Genomic DNA, 16,784 nt, shown 5'->3' on the forward strand with positions numbered 1-16,784 from the left:
AAATCACCACCTATCACCCATTTGTGAGCAAAGTCAGCACCATGAGAGAAACACCAAACTCAATAGGGAGAAGAAATAATATCTGAAGAAAAAGATTTGATAAAAGAAACAGAAGACCCTGGTATGATTAGAATTTGTATCTTAAAAATAATTCATGCTACATATTTAAAGAAATTTGAACAAAAAACAAAGAAAAAATTGCACATTACAAATTTAGTCCTTTGATATTAAAAAAAAGGGCAATGGATGAACAGAGTAGCCAAATAGATAAAAAAAAAAAACAGAGAAATTCATAATTGTGATTATTATTACTCTTGATTAGTTCACATAGAGCATAGGCATAACAACACAGAGCATACATAGTAGATAAAACATCTCCCTAAAGATATGAACTTCAGAGTACAAATGTATATGATATATACAGCTCTGTGTAGAACTAGTAATTGATGGATATACAAACATATCAACATCAAATAGGAATTTAGAATGACGATTCTATATGGCTTAGTCAGGCAAGTGACAGGGAGTACAACCTTATATGTTGTCTATTTCTAAGAGGATGTAAACTCTGATTACATCTAGAAACAATTGAGTGTTTTAATTATGTCTTAATATTTAAGGGACAATACTAGTCAAGCTGAAAAAAATTCATTATGAAGTAACATGGGGGAAGAGAGATGATAATTATCAATAAACTCAAAACAACACAAACAAAAATTGAAATGGCTGTCAAATGAAATATAAAATATCAGGAAAGATACACTAACACGAGTATGTGGATACATTAATTCTCCTGTTAAAAGATAAGCATTGATTTCAGTAAAAATAAAAACCTATTTTCCATATATCTGGATGTACTGTAAATCATACAAAAGGTTATAAGTAAAATGAAAAACATATAAAAGGAAAGACCAACAATAAAAGTAAACCTACCTAAATGTAGAGAAAGCATAACACAAGTTTAAAAACATGAGTAGGGGTGCCTGGGTAGCTCAGTGGGTAAAGCCTCTGCCTTCAGCTCAGGTCATGATCTTGGAGTCCTGGGATCAAGCCCCACATCAGGCTCTCTGCTCAGTGGGAAGCCTGTTTCCTCTTCTCTTTCTCTGCCTGCCTCTCTGCCTACTTATGATCTCTCTCTCTGTCAAATAAATAAATAAAATGTTTTTTAAAATAAATAAATAAATAGAGACATGGGTAAAGATTCATGTACAACTCAAGATTAAAAACATGGAATGGATAAATATATTTTGTATTGATAAGATGTTTATACTCCTTCAAGATGACATAATAATCAGAATCTTTAATGCCTTTGATGTCAGATCTTTCAATCACAGATAGAAGAAAAAAAAGTAAGAGAAATTGAGAAATCATTATTGAGAAAAAGTAGCTCTAATATATCTCTTCAAGGAAAGAAAAATTAGATTAAAAATAAGTACAAGATTGCATATATATTATGGATGAAGTTTTGATGTTATTACTTCCATACTTTTACTTGGTGTTATTTAGTATTTCCTGTTAGTACTCCAGTCAACATTACATAGCAATTTTCAGAGAAAAGTACAGTCCAAGAAAATAATTTTCACTTTGAAGTGAAAACTAATTGTTAGCCCAAAAAAAAGGAGAATAAAACTGAAATTGTTTATGAAAAAATAAAAGAAAATAGAAATGGGAAATAAGCATAATTACAAAGAACGGTTTTGAAAACCATAGTGAAGTGTTTAAACATTATGCTGACAAATTTGAGAATCTGAGTAAAATGAATCATTATACAGTGACCCCAAATGAAGCAGTCAGTTTAACTAGAGCCATAACTATAGACAAATGCTGATCTTAGCCAAAGACACTCTCCCTGGAAAAGTGTGTCAAGCTCATAGTTTTCCAAGCAAAATTAAAAAAAAAAAAATCAATTCCTGACTATTATTTGTTACACAACAAAGAAAACAAAACAAAAAGAAATTTCTTAACTCTGACTTCAACCATGACCCCAACCTGAAAAGCAGAGATACTTGGTAAGCAGAGGAATCTCAAGCATTTTCAATTTAGATAGATGAAAAAATTCTTGGTCACTTACGATGGATAGATGGAGGAACATTTCCCCTCACTCTGGTGGTGCCCTACAGCATACATTGAAGCACATGAATGATAACTAATGTGGAAATAAGCAAGGGGCATTTCCAGATGATAGGCAAATAGGGGAATGCTTAGTAGTTGTTTAGTTAAAGCCAAATGCCTTAGTTGGAGGATAAATGGGACAGGACTTGGGGAGATGGGCTCCTTCCCTGGCAGACGTCAGGAAGAGGGATCCTGGGCAAGGTCTGGACACTTCTACTGTGGATAAAGAAGAATGAGGGAAACTCATCTTTCTGATCTAGGTGTGGCAGGAAGGAAGCTGTTGCCTGGAATCATAGTTGAAGAGAGTGTCTCGCGGGAGAGAATCACAGTCCAGTACCACATGTCTGCCCTGAGCAAGGGCTACAGACCAGCCAGACTGAGGTCAGAGAACATGGGATATAATGACAGAAATCTGTAGCCTATCCAAGTTTGTTTTTGAATCTGTTTTGAGGATCCAAACAGATACAAATGTCAACAAGCACAAAGAGGCCGGAAAACCCAGAACCTGAGTGAGGTTTCCAAGGAGAACTAGTGCTGCAGGGTTACAGACAAATAGGAAGGTCAACACAAGGACTGAATCGCATACATTGAGGCATAGACCACGACTGCTCAAATTCAGCAAATGGGAAAATTAAAGCCAGAACAACTTTAAAGGTGTCTTAGTTAAGTGTGCCTAAAACATCTCAAGGAAAGCTTGAAACTCTGAAAAAAAGAAATAAAACATTGAATCCTAAAAATTGAAATTATGCAGTCATTTATTTGAAAAAACTGTTCTAGACATTAAGTAGAAGCATGGCTTTCTCAAGACCTGGGGCTACTATGCAATTTTAATTCCCTGAAAATAGAGTGGTCAACTATATGTCATTTTTATTTGTTGCTTGTTTTCCTTTGTTTCAGTGAATATCTCCATATTATAGTCCTATGAAAACAGAAGGTCCATATGAGGGCATGTAGGGAATATGAGAATCTGCAGATTTCCATTTCCCATATGCAGAATTCCTTAAAATGTATTGGCAGTAGGCATTTCTCAATGACATTTAAGTTTCAGAAATGTCACATATCTTTATTTTTTTAAAAAATCAAAACAAGTGTGGCTTTGAGTGAGAAGCCTGGCTTTCCTCCTTTTTCTGAGGTGTGAAGATGCCATCCATGAAGGCCAGGCCAGGAGCACCCTCCACCTCCATGCCCCTGAGTCCAACAAAATTAAATATGTCTCACATCATTGATGCTGCTCAACAATTTTTCCTTGATATTGAATGATGTCCCTTCCAAGTGTGTCCTTTATGCCATTGGGGCAAGGAGGATTTTCTTGCTCGGTCTTGGGGTTGGAAATGGGTGAGATGAGAAGAGCCAGGGTGGACAATATAATCCCATCGTCCCCAGACTCTCTTCCTGGACCATCCCTGGGCCCAGGTCTCTGTCCCTGGACACCAGCATCATCCTTATTGGTCAGCTCTCCCAAAGCCTCATCCTTGTGCTCCATCCTTGCTCCTCCTGCCTTTTATTTCACAAGATTAATGGTTTGTGGAGAACTTCTTGTCAGTTTAAATTCATGGACCCTTAAAGACCTTGGATTTAGGAAAAGGTCAGGCTCTAGAAATGCAATAGCTAGTTGTCCATCTCTGAAAGATGAATGACACCTTTTTTCCAAAAGGAATAAAGCTATCTATTTGATTAGTCATACTTGCTACATTAAATTTTCAATTGCTCCTCTTAAAAAAAAAAAGAAAGAAAAGAAAAGAAAAAAGATCTCTATAATGAAAGTGAAAATCTTATGCACTAGAAGAGAAATATTTCCAAATGTATTATTTTCCTAGCTGGTTAAAATAGTTGATAAATGCTTATTTTTTTTTAAAAATGCACACATATATACACCATGAATTTCATGGCAGTCTAAAGTTGATATGTTCAGCAATAACAGTACAGGGTACAAAGTATTGAATAATGCAATATGCTAGAATTACTTCCATTTTCTGAATGATAAATCCAATTTAATTAAGTCTGACTTTGAATGCTGTGGACTTCAAATGAGTTTTTAAAAATATCTTCCAACTGCTCTCCAACCCTTACTTAGCATGCCATATTTTGAATGCTTTGTTCCTAAAAAATATCAAGTTTATTGTCCAAAGCATTTTCAGAAAAGAAGAAACTTTTTTTCTCACTAAATCACTCTAAGCAAAGATCATTTTTCAAGCTAATAAAGTCTTAGTATTTTTCAAATAATGCTTACAGAAACACCAAAGGAAAGAACAGTAAATACCCATCCATGTGTAGAACATTATTGAATGCAAATTAGCATTCACTAGATATTCATAAAGATAGCAGTTAAACATGAATATACACCAACCAGCTTAAAAACCCATTATTCAAAGGAGGGCTTGTCACAGACTGAATTGTAATTTCAAGGGATGCCAGACAGTTACTAATAGATTGTGTTGTTGAGAATGATATGTTTTCAAAATTACTTGTAGCTCACAAAAAAGTAGGTTATAGAGAGTCATTGCATGACCTTAAAATCTAACAGCCTCTTCTAGAATCATTTTTATTAGGTCGAGATGAAATCACTGCTCATCAAGACAGCATTCTCCATAGAAATTTAGGGGCAGGGTCATTAACAAAGTTAATGAAAACATTCACAAAGACTCAGGATGTTCTCATTGTGGGATAATTCAGATTGAATGATGCATCACAAGATTTGTTAATTATAGAAAAACCTAAAAATATATAACTATCAAAGTACCATTTAATCGTGACTCTGAAATTTAAATATCTAAAATATCAGAATCTTTCATGTTATAAAGGAACACACGACCATAGCACAAAGCATATTGGGTTAGAAGCCATAGACCTGAATGTTCATCTTCCTCTGCTATTAAACAGGATAATAGACTTAATTTGATCATGACAATAACAAAGTTACCATATATTCAATATGTACTATGTGCCAAGTTCTCTTTTAATATAGTATGTTAGGCACTTTATAGCCATATTTTACTACATTCTGTCAACAACTCCATAGGGCAATATTAGTCCCATTGTATAGAGGAGGAGACAAGCTAAGATTCAAATTTACCTCCGGTTATACAGCATTTGAAGAAGGCAGCTCATTGTCCCCCAGGGCTTATCTGAGCTTCCCATCCTCATCAAACTGAGATGACAATACCTCTTTCAAAAACTGTTTGGAGAATACATGAGATCAACCATGTGATAGCACCTTGTAACATATGTAGGATGCATCAAATAGTAGATACAACGTTCTTTTTTTTAGTTTTTCTTTAATTAATTTTTAATTTTTTTAAACATATAATGTATTATTAGCCCCAGGGGTACAGGTCTGTGAATCGCCAGGTTTACACACTTCACAGCACTCACCAAAGCACATACCCTCCCCAATGTCCATAACCCCACCCCCCTCTCCCAACTCCCTCCCCCCAGGAACCCTCAGTTTGTTTTGTGAGATTAAGAGTCTCTTATGGTTTGTCTCCCTCCCGATCCCATCTGGTTTCATTTATTCTAGACACCATATTCTTAAGATCATAATGTTCAAAATGAATCAGGAAATTAAGCTTGATCACTGTGTTCATTAGACAAGATATGGAAGGAAGCTTCAGATAGTAAAAGACTGCTGATCTTTGGACCCCTTCCCGAAAGGGCTCACACCACTTCCACTGTGTTTGCTGGAGGTCTGAGTCCTGCGGTAGGGAATGGAATTCCATCAAGGGGCCAGCAAGAACTGAGAAACAAGTTTCTCCTATGAGATATCAAAAAGCAAGGAATCTGCATGGAATAAAGCAGGAAGGTAGTCACAAAAAGGGACAGACTAATTCCCAGTTAGCAACACAGGAATGACAATTGACAGGTGATCTTGATAAATATAAAGACAGACATATCCAGCAGAAGAGTCCAGCCAGCCCCAAAGTCACAGCAAGTAGAGATCCTGGAGACCAAAGTGATCCTTGGAATTCATGTTGTGGTGGAGATGATGACTCACTGAATGGTGGACCTTCAGCATCTCAGTGTGATGCAACAACATTGGGTAAAACTCGTATTTGTTTTGATTTCAAGTCTGCAGTGGTATCACAATGCCAAACAGTGATGAACACCTGGGGCTTGGTTTGCATCAGATACCCTGGAAGGAATTCTGGATCAAGTTCCCACCAGCTGCCAGGCCTTTCTTTACTCAAGTGTTCAAATCACAAATATCTGTTTTTGTTTTTGTTTTGTTTTGTTTTATGAAAACTAAGGATAGCAATAGCTTTTCCATAAGGCTGTTTTTAGAATTTAATGAGAGAATTTATTCAAGGCTTAGATAACTCCAGGATATACAGAAAAACTAATTTCATAAGAGGATGTCCCTTTTTCACACCAAAAACATGTACCAAGCAACTGTTTGAAGATTCCTTAGGCTTCTTGTGTGCGTCTGTCTGCCTTCAGATGGAGACTGTGATAGCAAACATTTCTTCATGAAAATTTCTAAAGTGCAGAAAAATCCAAGTATTTTGAGTTTACAAATCAGCTTGAGGATCTTTAAGATTGATTACAGTAAAATTCCCAAAGTAAACACAACAATTACTTCCTTGTATGCTCTCTTGTGACCTCTACAAATGATGCTGTATGTCAGAGTTGGTGGGATGATGATGTCAGAGTTGGTGGGATGATGAAGGTACATGAAAATATTTCTGGTGTGCCACAGAAATTCCTCAATAAATGCGATAGCTATAGTTATAAGTACAAGAAAATGTGTCTCCACAACTGTACCCCAACCTCTAACCTGATATGGGAGTGGAAATGGCTGGCTCATGGCGGGTAAGTCCAGGCCTCTGGAGGGACCCGTCTGTGGCTAGGTATAAGCCCAGAATGATTCATCCTCCACATCCTTACTGCCCACAGTTCTTTTTTTTTTTTTAATATTTTATTTATTTATTTGACAGACAGAGATCACAAGTAGGCAGAGAAGCAGGCAGAGAGAGAGAGGGAAGCAGGCTCCCCGCTGAGCAGAGAGCCCGATGCGGGGCTTGATCCCAGGACCCTGGGATCATGACCTGAGCCAAAGGCAGAGGCTTTAACCCACTGAGCTACCCAGGCACCCCCACAGTTCATGTTCTAGTAGGACTGTTGTCTTCCTTCAGTGACCTGTCTTAACCAAGGCACACTTGATACATCTGTAGAACGACAGAGAAATTGGCTCTCATTTAGAAAGGTCTATTCTACGACATTGTTCAAACTCTGACCTTAAGGGATAAACTATCTTGATTATTGTCATAAATAGCAATCAAGTACCGTGATATAATTTAGCATGTTAAAGTTAAAGAATCTGTCTTTCCTAGATTTTTCTTTTTTAATTAGCTGAAATTGTGGGGGGGTTTGCTGCTGTTGTTGTTCTGTTTGTTTGTTTTTAAAGGAATGTCTTTGCTCAATTCCTTCAGAAGGAGAAAACTAGCTAGCTCTGAGACGTGCTTGAAAAGAAATTCTCTACTATGACTATTACAAAACCCACAATTTGGGGTTTCTGCTCGTCAACCATATTGGGAAACAGGGTATCTTTTGAAATACATTTGACATTTGTGGGTTCATTTCCTTGTTTTAAAATGAGAAGTTAGAAGTTAAGAGTTATGGTTACCTCAGTAAGACATCTTAGAAATTTCTGACTTACCACAAATAAATGGAGATACAGTGGCACCCCCAAATAGCATGGCCAACTGTAAGACCACAGACCTCTCATCCATCTAGCCTATCCATTAAGGTATCACCATTGTTTAGGACTAATCATTAAACTCAGTGAGGAAACCCCTGGTTTTTACATTCGAGTTACCCTTCCTCTTCATCATAAATAAAGCATGTTTAGGAAATATCATTTTACGACAATGATCCAAAAATGAGAATTATAGTTGTGTTTGGCACAAGTCTTTTTTTTTTTTTAAGATTTTATTAATTTGACAGAGAGCGGTCACAAGTAGACTGAGAGGCAGGTAGAGAGAGAGAGGCAGAAGCAGGTTTCCCGCTGAGCAGAGAACCGGATGCAGGGCTCGATCCCAGTACCCTGGGATCATGACCTGAGCTGAAGGCAGAGGCTTTAACCCAATGAGCCACCCAGGCACCCCTGGCATAAGTCTTTTAATTAGAAATGGAACTTTCACTTTCCTACAATATATAATTTAGAACCAGCAACACTGGAATATTTTCACTGGACAGAATATTGTAAATACTTTTGTTTTTATTGTAATGTTTTATTGTAAAACAAGTTTTTATTGTAAAAACATTTGTTTCTATGAAACCTCATTCCTAAAATTATTAAGGTACTTTAAAAAGATTATTTAGATCAAATGATTAATTTTGATTTTCTGACAACAGTTTCACTAATTAATTAATGTCAATAACAGATTAGATGAAGAAAACAAGTCAATAATTCCCTAAGAGGTTTTTTTTTTTTTTTAGTCTCGTTATCAGGTTTCAATCAAATATTGATTTTTCTCCAAGTAATTGTTGTCAGTGGGTATGGGATACCAGACTCTACCAGAAAAAGTTTAGAAAGATTTGAGAGTTCTAAATCAGAATGTTCTTCCTCTTCTGAATTTTCTATGGCCAGTACATGATCTAATGGGAAAGTTTTCTTCTCTGTCTTTGGGCTTCTAGTTGAAAGGTCATGTTAGGAGTAATAACCCCTATGAATGAGTATGTAAGTCAGCAATAAGTAAATAAGTAGGTAAATAGGTAAATAAACAAATATTGATATAGACATATATATGTACATCTATAAAAAGATGAATAGATAGTATATAGATGAAAGATGACAGATAGATATAGATAGATAGATACTGGATAGATGTAGTGCTTAAACAGATTTGGTACATATATCAGGGTTTTTTGTTTGTGCTTTGGATTTCATTGAACACAGACACCCCTGTTTATATACTGGCTTCCAGCTTCCAGTTTGAAACTATAGAAACTAAAACTGCTATGAATATCCTTCTACAAGTTTTCTGTGGACATAAAGCCTGGTTTCTTTTTTCTTTTTTTTTTTCCTAGCTACATATCCAGAAGTTGACTTCCAAGGTCACAGGGTGTCCATATCCTTAGCTACAGTAGGTGCTGAAAGATATTTTCCAATTTCACTTTTCATCAGCAATGGAACAGATTTCCAAGAGCTCTACCTTCCCACCAGCACCTGATACAGTCAGGTGTGTGTGTGTGTGTGTGTGTGTGTGTGTGTGTGTGTGTGTGTTTTTAAAGTACACTCTACCCCAGTGTGGGCTTGAATTCACAACCCCCAGATCAAAAGTTGTATACTGACTGAGCCAGCCAGGTGCCCCTAGTCAGTGTTTTAATTTGTTATTTTACTTGGTGGATCATGGTATTTAAAAATGTCTACCTTGCATTTCTCTGCAAACTAATAATGGTGAGCATCTTTGCATTTATTCATTCAACATTTTGATATTCTCCTTATATAGTGCCGACTCAAGATTTTTAGAGTTTTTCCTCTTCTTTTTTGAGTTTGGTTATCTGTCTTTATAAATTATTTACAGGGGTCCTTTCTGGAGTCTACATGCATCCTTTTATCAAGTATGCAGACATGGAGCGTGAATTTCTTCTTTCTGTCTGTGGCTTATATTTTTTTCTTTTTTCCTTAGAAGTATTTTGCTGAACAAAAGTCTTAATTTTAATCCAGGGCAATTTATAATTTAAAAAATTGTTAGTTTTCTTTTGTATCCTCTTCCAAAATTGTCACTTCTCTTAATTTTATGAGAAAATTTTCCAGGCTTTCTTTTAGAAGCTTCGTTAAGATAGGTGATTCCTCACAAATTAATTATTTTACATGCTGAAAGTTAAGGTTTATGATTTGTTTTTCTTCCATCTGGATATCCAAATGCCCTAGCATCAATTATTAAAGACAGTATCTTTCTCTCTACTGCAATACAGTGAAGTCATTGTCTTAAAATAAATAACCAAACAAGCATAAGTCCATCTTTGAATTTGTTATTCCATTTTATGGGTCTCTCTGTCTATTTTTTCATCAGGATAGTACTTTCATGATGACTTAAGCTTTATACTAAGTGTTCACATATGGGAGATCAAGTCTTTTTGCTTTGTTCTTCAAAATTGTCCCTCCTACAATAATCATTTTTGTTTTCATATATATTTAAAAATCAGCTCATCAACTTACACATACACAGACCCTGCTGGAATGATCTAGGTAGAAATTGCAATAAATCAATAGATCAATTTGATATGTTGATGGTAACACTGTTTTTATCCTATAAATATAATATATTTCTCTATTTAGGTCTTCTTTAATTTCTTTAAAAGATAAGTAGTTTTTAATGTAGAGGGATTATAAATTATAAATTAGATTTATCCCCAAGTAGCTGCATTTCTGATATTACTATAAGTGACATTTTAAAATGTATTATTTTTATCATAGGAGTACAATTTATATTAGTATGTTGACTCTGGATCTAACAAACTTATAAAATAACTTACTATGGATACTAATTTGTAGTTTTGTACGTTATTTTGTACTTTTCCATATGCACAAACATCATCTGTGAAAAATATCTACTTCTATTAAACTTCTCCAATTTTGTACCTTGTATCTGCCATAATGAGTTGGGTAAAACATTCCAAACAACAATAAATACAAGCAGGGATAGTGAACATCTTGTCTTTTCCTGAATTTTTCCAGGGGAAATATATTTACTATTTTGTTATTTGGCATAAAACTAGCTCCAGAAGATTCTTTTATTCATAGGTTTCACAAAAATCTTCACAGAAAATGGTAAAATTGAAGAAATGGTGTTACATAACAATATAATAATTATTATTAATATTTTATATTATATATAATACAATATAGAATATAATAATATTTATAATAGAATACAATTAGAATATAAATTTATAATATAATATGAATATAATATAATATAATATATTATTAGTATATTATATAATAGAAAATATTTTGTGATATGGAATCTAGAATTATCTCTTTACCACACAATGCAAAGGCCTGTATTAAAATGATATTATTTATAAAGTATCACAACTATGAAAACTACCATAAAGTTGAGGAAATAGATGTCATCAAACTACAATTTCTTTGAAGTGACATAGTTGTCTTATTCCAAATTGGATTTGGGTTCTTGTAAATGGCTTTTCTTTCATTGCACTCATTCTTTTTCTTTTTTATCATTGAATTATGTTTAACACACAGTATTATATTGGTTTCACGTAAACAATAAAATGATTCCACAATTCTATACTTACTCAGTGGACATCCCAGTAAGTGCACTCTTAGCCCCCTTTTCCACTTCACCCATCCCCCGACCCATCTCCCCTTTCGCAAAAACCAGTTTGTTCTCTGCATTTAAGAGTCTGGATTTGTTTGTTTGTCTGTCTCTTTTGTTTCGTTGTTTTTTTATTTGTTTTGAGTTCCATATATGAATAAATTCATATGATATTTGCATTTCTCTATCTTATTTCACTTAGCATTATATTCTCTAGATCCATCCATGTTGCAAATGGTAAGATCTCATTCATTTTTATGGCTGAGTAATATCTCATTGTATATATAAATATATCACACCTTTATCCATTCGTCTATCCATGATCATGGTTGCTTCTTTATTTGGACTACTGTAAATAATGGTGCAATAAACATAGGGGTGCCTATATCTTTTCAAATTACTGGCGTTTTTTTGTTTGTTTATTTTGTTTCTTTGGGGTTTTTTGCTTTCACTTGGGAAATACCCAATAGTGGAATTACTGGATCATATGGTAATTCTATTTTTAAATTGTTTTCCACAATATTTGCACCAATTGATTCTCAGCAATGGTACATATGGTTTCTTTTTTCTTCACATCTTTGCCAACATTTGGTATTTCTTGTCTTTTTAATTCTAGCCATTCTGACATCTGTATGATGATATCTCACCATGGTTTTGATTTGCATTTCCCTGATCAGTGATACTGATCTTTTCATGTGTTTGTTGACTACCTCTAGAGGATTTTGTGTAAATAGCTTTTATCAGACTTAGGGAATTTTCTTCTGTCCATAGTTTGTTAAGAATTTTTTAATGCTAATTTTCAAAATTTTATCAAATGATTTTTTCTTCTACATCTATTGACGTGAACATATATTTCTCCCTTGTATCTACTTAAATTGGTGAATCACATTAATTTTTTGGTATGTTATACTAACCTTGCATTCCTGGGGTACATCTTTACATGATAATATTTTACTTTTCATATAGTTTTTGATTCAATAGGCTATCTTTACAGCCTTTTTTTTCTTTTCTTTCTTTCTTTCTTTTTTTTTTTTTTTTTTTTTTGCATCCAAGTTTAAAAGGATCTTGGCCTGGAATGTTCCTTTCTTTTGATGTCTTTTTCAGTTTTTAGAATTAATCTGGCCTCATTAATGAGTTGGAGAGCAGTTTCTCTTCATTTTTCTTCTCTGGAAGAATTTGCATAAGATTATTACTGTTTCTTTCTTAAACGTTTGGAAGAATTTACCAAAGGAATAGTGGGCCTGAGCTTTTCTGATGAGAATGTTTTCCATCACTGATTCATTATCTTTAAGGATGACTTAGCTTTTAAAATTCATCACATGCCAATTGGGAAGGTCTTGTTTTTCAAAGAATTTGCCAGTTCTATATAAAATTGGAACAAAATTGTTTATAGCGTCATCTTGTTTTGTTTATAGTGTTTAGTATTTGGAGTGATGTTAATTAGTATTCATCATTTGCTCAGTTGTTCAGGGCTTCTTAATTTCATTCCTTTGTCAAAGAATCCAACTGTCTTTTTGTTACTTTTCATTTCCATGTCTCTTTACTATTTTTTATGTCTCCTTAAAAAATATCTTGCTATTATAGGCAACTGTTTGGCTCAGTTGGTTAAGTGACCAACTCTTTATCTCAGCTCAGGTCTTGATCTCAAGGTCATGAGTTTAAGCCTACACCAGGCATGGAACTTACTTAAAAAAAACCCAAAAAAACAAACAAAAAAAAAAACTTGCTATTAGTTTCTTATTTTTATTTCTTTGTTTCTTTGTTTTTGAAATTTCCATGTTCTTGCCATTATTTTATTAGCACCTTTTACAAAAATCAATATTAAGATTTTATTTTAATTCCAATATAGTTAACTTACAGTGTGACATTAATTTCAGGTACAAAATATAATGATTCAGCAATTCCATAAAATACCCAGTGCTCATCAGAAATGCCCTCCTTGGAATACCTGGGTGGCTAAGTCCATTACATCCAGCTTAATTTTGTCTCAGGCCATGATGTCACAGTCCTGGAATCTGGCAAGATGTCAGAGTCCACACTCAGCAGGGAGTTGCTTCTGATTCTCTGTCACTCTCTCTCTGACCCTCCACTCACCCTCTCTGTCTCAAATAAATAAATAAAATCTTTAAAAAATAAAGTTATATTATTTTATAACACATTTAGAATTGTCATACATATTTATATTTGTCATATGTTTCCAAGCTGATGTTGATCATTATAAAATATTTCTCTTCTATTCCAAATTGTTTTTTCTTTAAAAGTCTACTTTTGATGGTGTTCATAGTACATTTCCCCCATTCTTTCATTTTCAGCATCTCTAACTCCATAGCTTTTAAGTGGCATTGGTATAAATGGTATATTTAAATTTTTAAAATCTGGTATGACAATCTTTGCCTATGAGTCTTAATTTCATTTACATTTAATTCAAATGCTAATTTCATTGTCAGTAAATCTACCATCTCACTTTTTTAACATTGTAATATCATCTCCATCACTCTTACATACATCATTACTTAAAAGTTTATAAATATTTATTGACATAAAATAAAATACACATACCTATAAAAATATTTGCTTTTTTAATATTTCTACAATTTCATAATGGTTCTACATGCAAAAGTAAGAGCTGAAAATATTAATTATTGCTACAACTTTGAAGCTTATATACTTCAACTGATTGAAAGCACTGCAACATATAAGATACAAAAAAGCATTTTCACTTCAATCTCCATCTAGAATGATATGCTATATTTGACAGCAAAAAGTACATTTGGTCTCCATTTCTTCCAAAGAAGTCATTTCATTAGTCCTAGTGGCTTGGCTGGCCTGGAAATACAGTCAGGCCCTTCACGTACTTCTAATCACATTTGGTGGAACACGGAAGGTAGAGACAGGAAGGCTGTGCATATAGAGAGCTTCAAGAACTCTCAGGAACAAGTTAATGGAAAAAATTATGTGCTTGCTTTACAGACTTTTGAACTTTAAGGTATGTGCAAAGGATGAATAGTTCTGAAATGTAACAAGGAACAATGAAATCCCAGACACATCTTTTATGAACTCCTAAAGGCTAACCCAAAAAATGATTTCTGTCCTGGAGGAAAATGCACTGCTGGAATTTAAAGTATGGAAATTCAAAGATGGTACAAAGTTCTATACAAGTCCACCTGATCTTTCTAACTGGACAGCAAAATAAATTGACTTTCTAAGGAAGTTTTAATACTTTTTCTCCCTAAACTTTACAGCTGCTCTTTTCCTTATAGAGCAGCTGTAAAGATTAATTAGAAATAAAATAATTAGAAATAAATAAAATTAAATAATAAGAAATAATTCTAAAAATAATTAGAAATAAAGAGTAAATATTTGGATTTAAAAAGTTTTCTCAAATTTTTCACCATTATTTAAAAAACAATACACAGAGAATGTTGAAATACTCAGATACAATTGGGAAATTAGATATTCAAGTGTCAATGTCAAGAGGTAAACACTGTTAAAGCTTGGGTATATTCTTGGTAAATACACACACACACAGATAAATAGGTGGGTAGATAAATAGGTAAATGATTAACATACATTAAGTAATGATTATGAATATGCACTAAGAATTGTGCTAAATATTTTATATGACTTACTTCACTTACTCTTCAAATAATCATAGAACAGAAACTATATTCAATTCTATTTGACCCAAACAGACAAAAAGATTTGAATCATTTCTCCAAGTTATGTAGGAATTAAACGAAGGACTGGGATTTGAACAAAGCAAGGAACTTCAGATAACAAAGTGCTGTTTCTTCCACCAAATGTCTGTCTTTCTGCCTCTTTCTCCCCATATGCTGAATTTGATCAGTCTGTTCACATTTCTTCATCATCATTCGTTGCTTTATCTGGTTTAAACACCTAAGTACTTATGTCTAAAATATGTTGCTCCATGTTTTATTATTCTTTGTACTTGTCAGCTACATCTTCTGTCAATATTTCCATTTTTTTTAACCTTACTCTGTTGTTTTATTTTCACTCTGTGCATATTCCTGAAGAGGAAATGGTTGCTCTTCTCTTAGATTAATCCACTGATATTTGTTGTCATAAGTAATATGATTTGTATTAGCTCTTTAATTGCCTTTCATTGTTTTTTAAATTTCCTCATATTTTCATTTTTGTATAGTGATACAATAGTTGAATTAACAATGATCACAATTATCTTTTTAAAACTTTTAAAAATAGGGTTTCTGGGTGCCTCAGTCATTAAGTGTCTGCCTTCACCTCAAGTCATGGTCCTGGGGTCCTGGGATTGAGCCCCACATCAGGTTCCCTGCTCCACGGGAAGCCTGCGTCTCCCTCTCCCACTCCCCCTGTTTGTGTTCTCTCTCTCATTGTATTTTTCTGTCAAATAAACAAACAATCTTTAAAAAAAAAAAAAACTTTTAAAAATATAATTGAATAACTTTTGGCCAAGACCTGTATTAAGAATTATTGTTTTTTTTATAATATGTGTGGACTGATACTGTTTTCCATGATGTTGCTTTTGTTATAGATTAACGTTTTGTCTCTTATCTGCCTATAATCTCTCTATTGATCATCCATCTATTGATGTATCTATCAATCTCTCTGCTGGTTCTCTAGCTAGGACACTCTCTACACAGGCAGGAATAAGTGTTTTGGGTTGACCTACTAATCTGATTCATTCAACAATTCCTCACTGCTTCATTCAGTTGAAATGCCACAATGTCTAGGTGGGAGAGAAAGTGTGCTCTTTCACAAATCATTTTAATTCATTTATTCTTTCATATTATGGACGTAGACAAGATAAACTCAACATCATATTAGCTGGAGAATACTCAAAGGAGAAGAATTAAACTGTATCATAGAGGTCATGGTTTAAGCAAAGAAACCGAGAAGCCTGTTTTTTAAAACAGTCTGAGAAACAGAATTCTGATGAATCAATGACACAATATGTCACATGATTTTTAAAGTAGGGGGTTAAAAAAAGCATTTATAATTATTCAACAAGAATTATCATGCATTTATTGGGCAGAGTGGGACTGCCTAGAGTGTTTTCTGGGAGGAGAGCTTCCCAGAGGGGCTGCCATTTAAAACAAATTTTGCAAGATGAAGCTCTTTCTCCAGGGACTTGGGTCTGACAGTGTAACCATTCTGAAGAAGGCCAGGTGCTGTCTTAATTCAGATGCATTTCTAACTAAGCTCAAATCAATTCAGCTATTTATCTAGTTTTCATAAGCACATCATCAGATTTTCAAATTAGTCGAGTGAATTGTTGTCCAAATTGGTGCTTAACATTCCAAAATATCAGGTCAGCACTCCTTGATTCCGTAAGTCAGTGTGCACGATGGTCAAAGAATTTCACACGTGGCATGGCGAGCATCACACCAG

The sequence above is a fragment of the Mustela nivalis genome (assembly GCF_964662115.1).
Source record: "Mustela nivalis genome assembly, chromosome: 12".
Taxonomy (NCBI): domain Eukaryota; kingdom Metazoa; phylum Chordata; class Mammalia; order Carnivora; family Mustelidae; genus Mustela; species Mustela nivalis.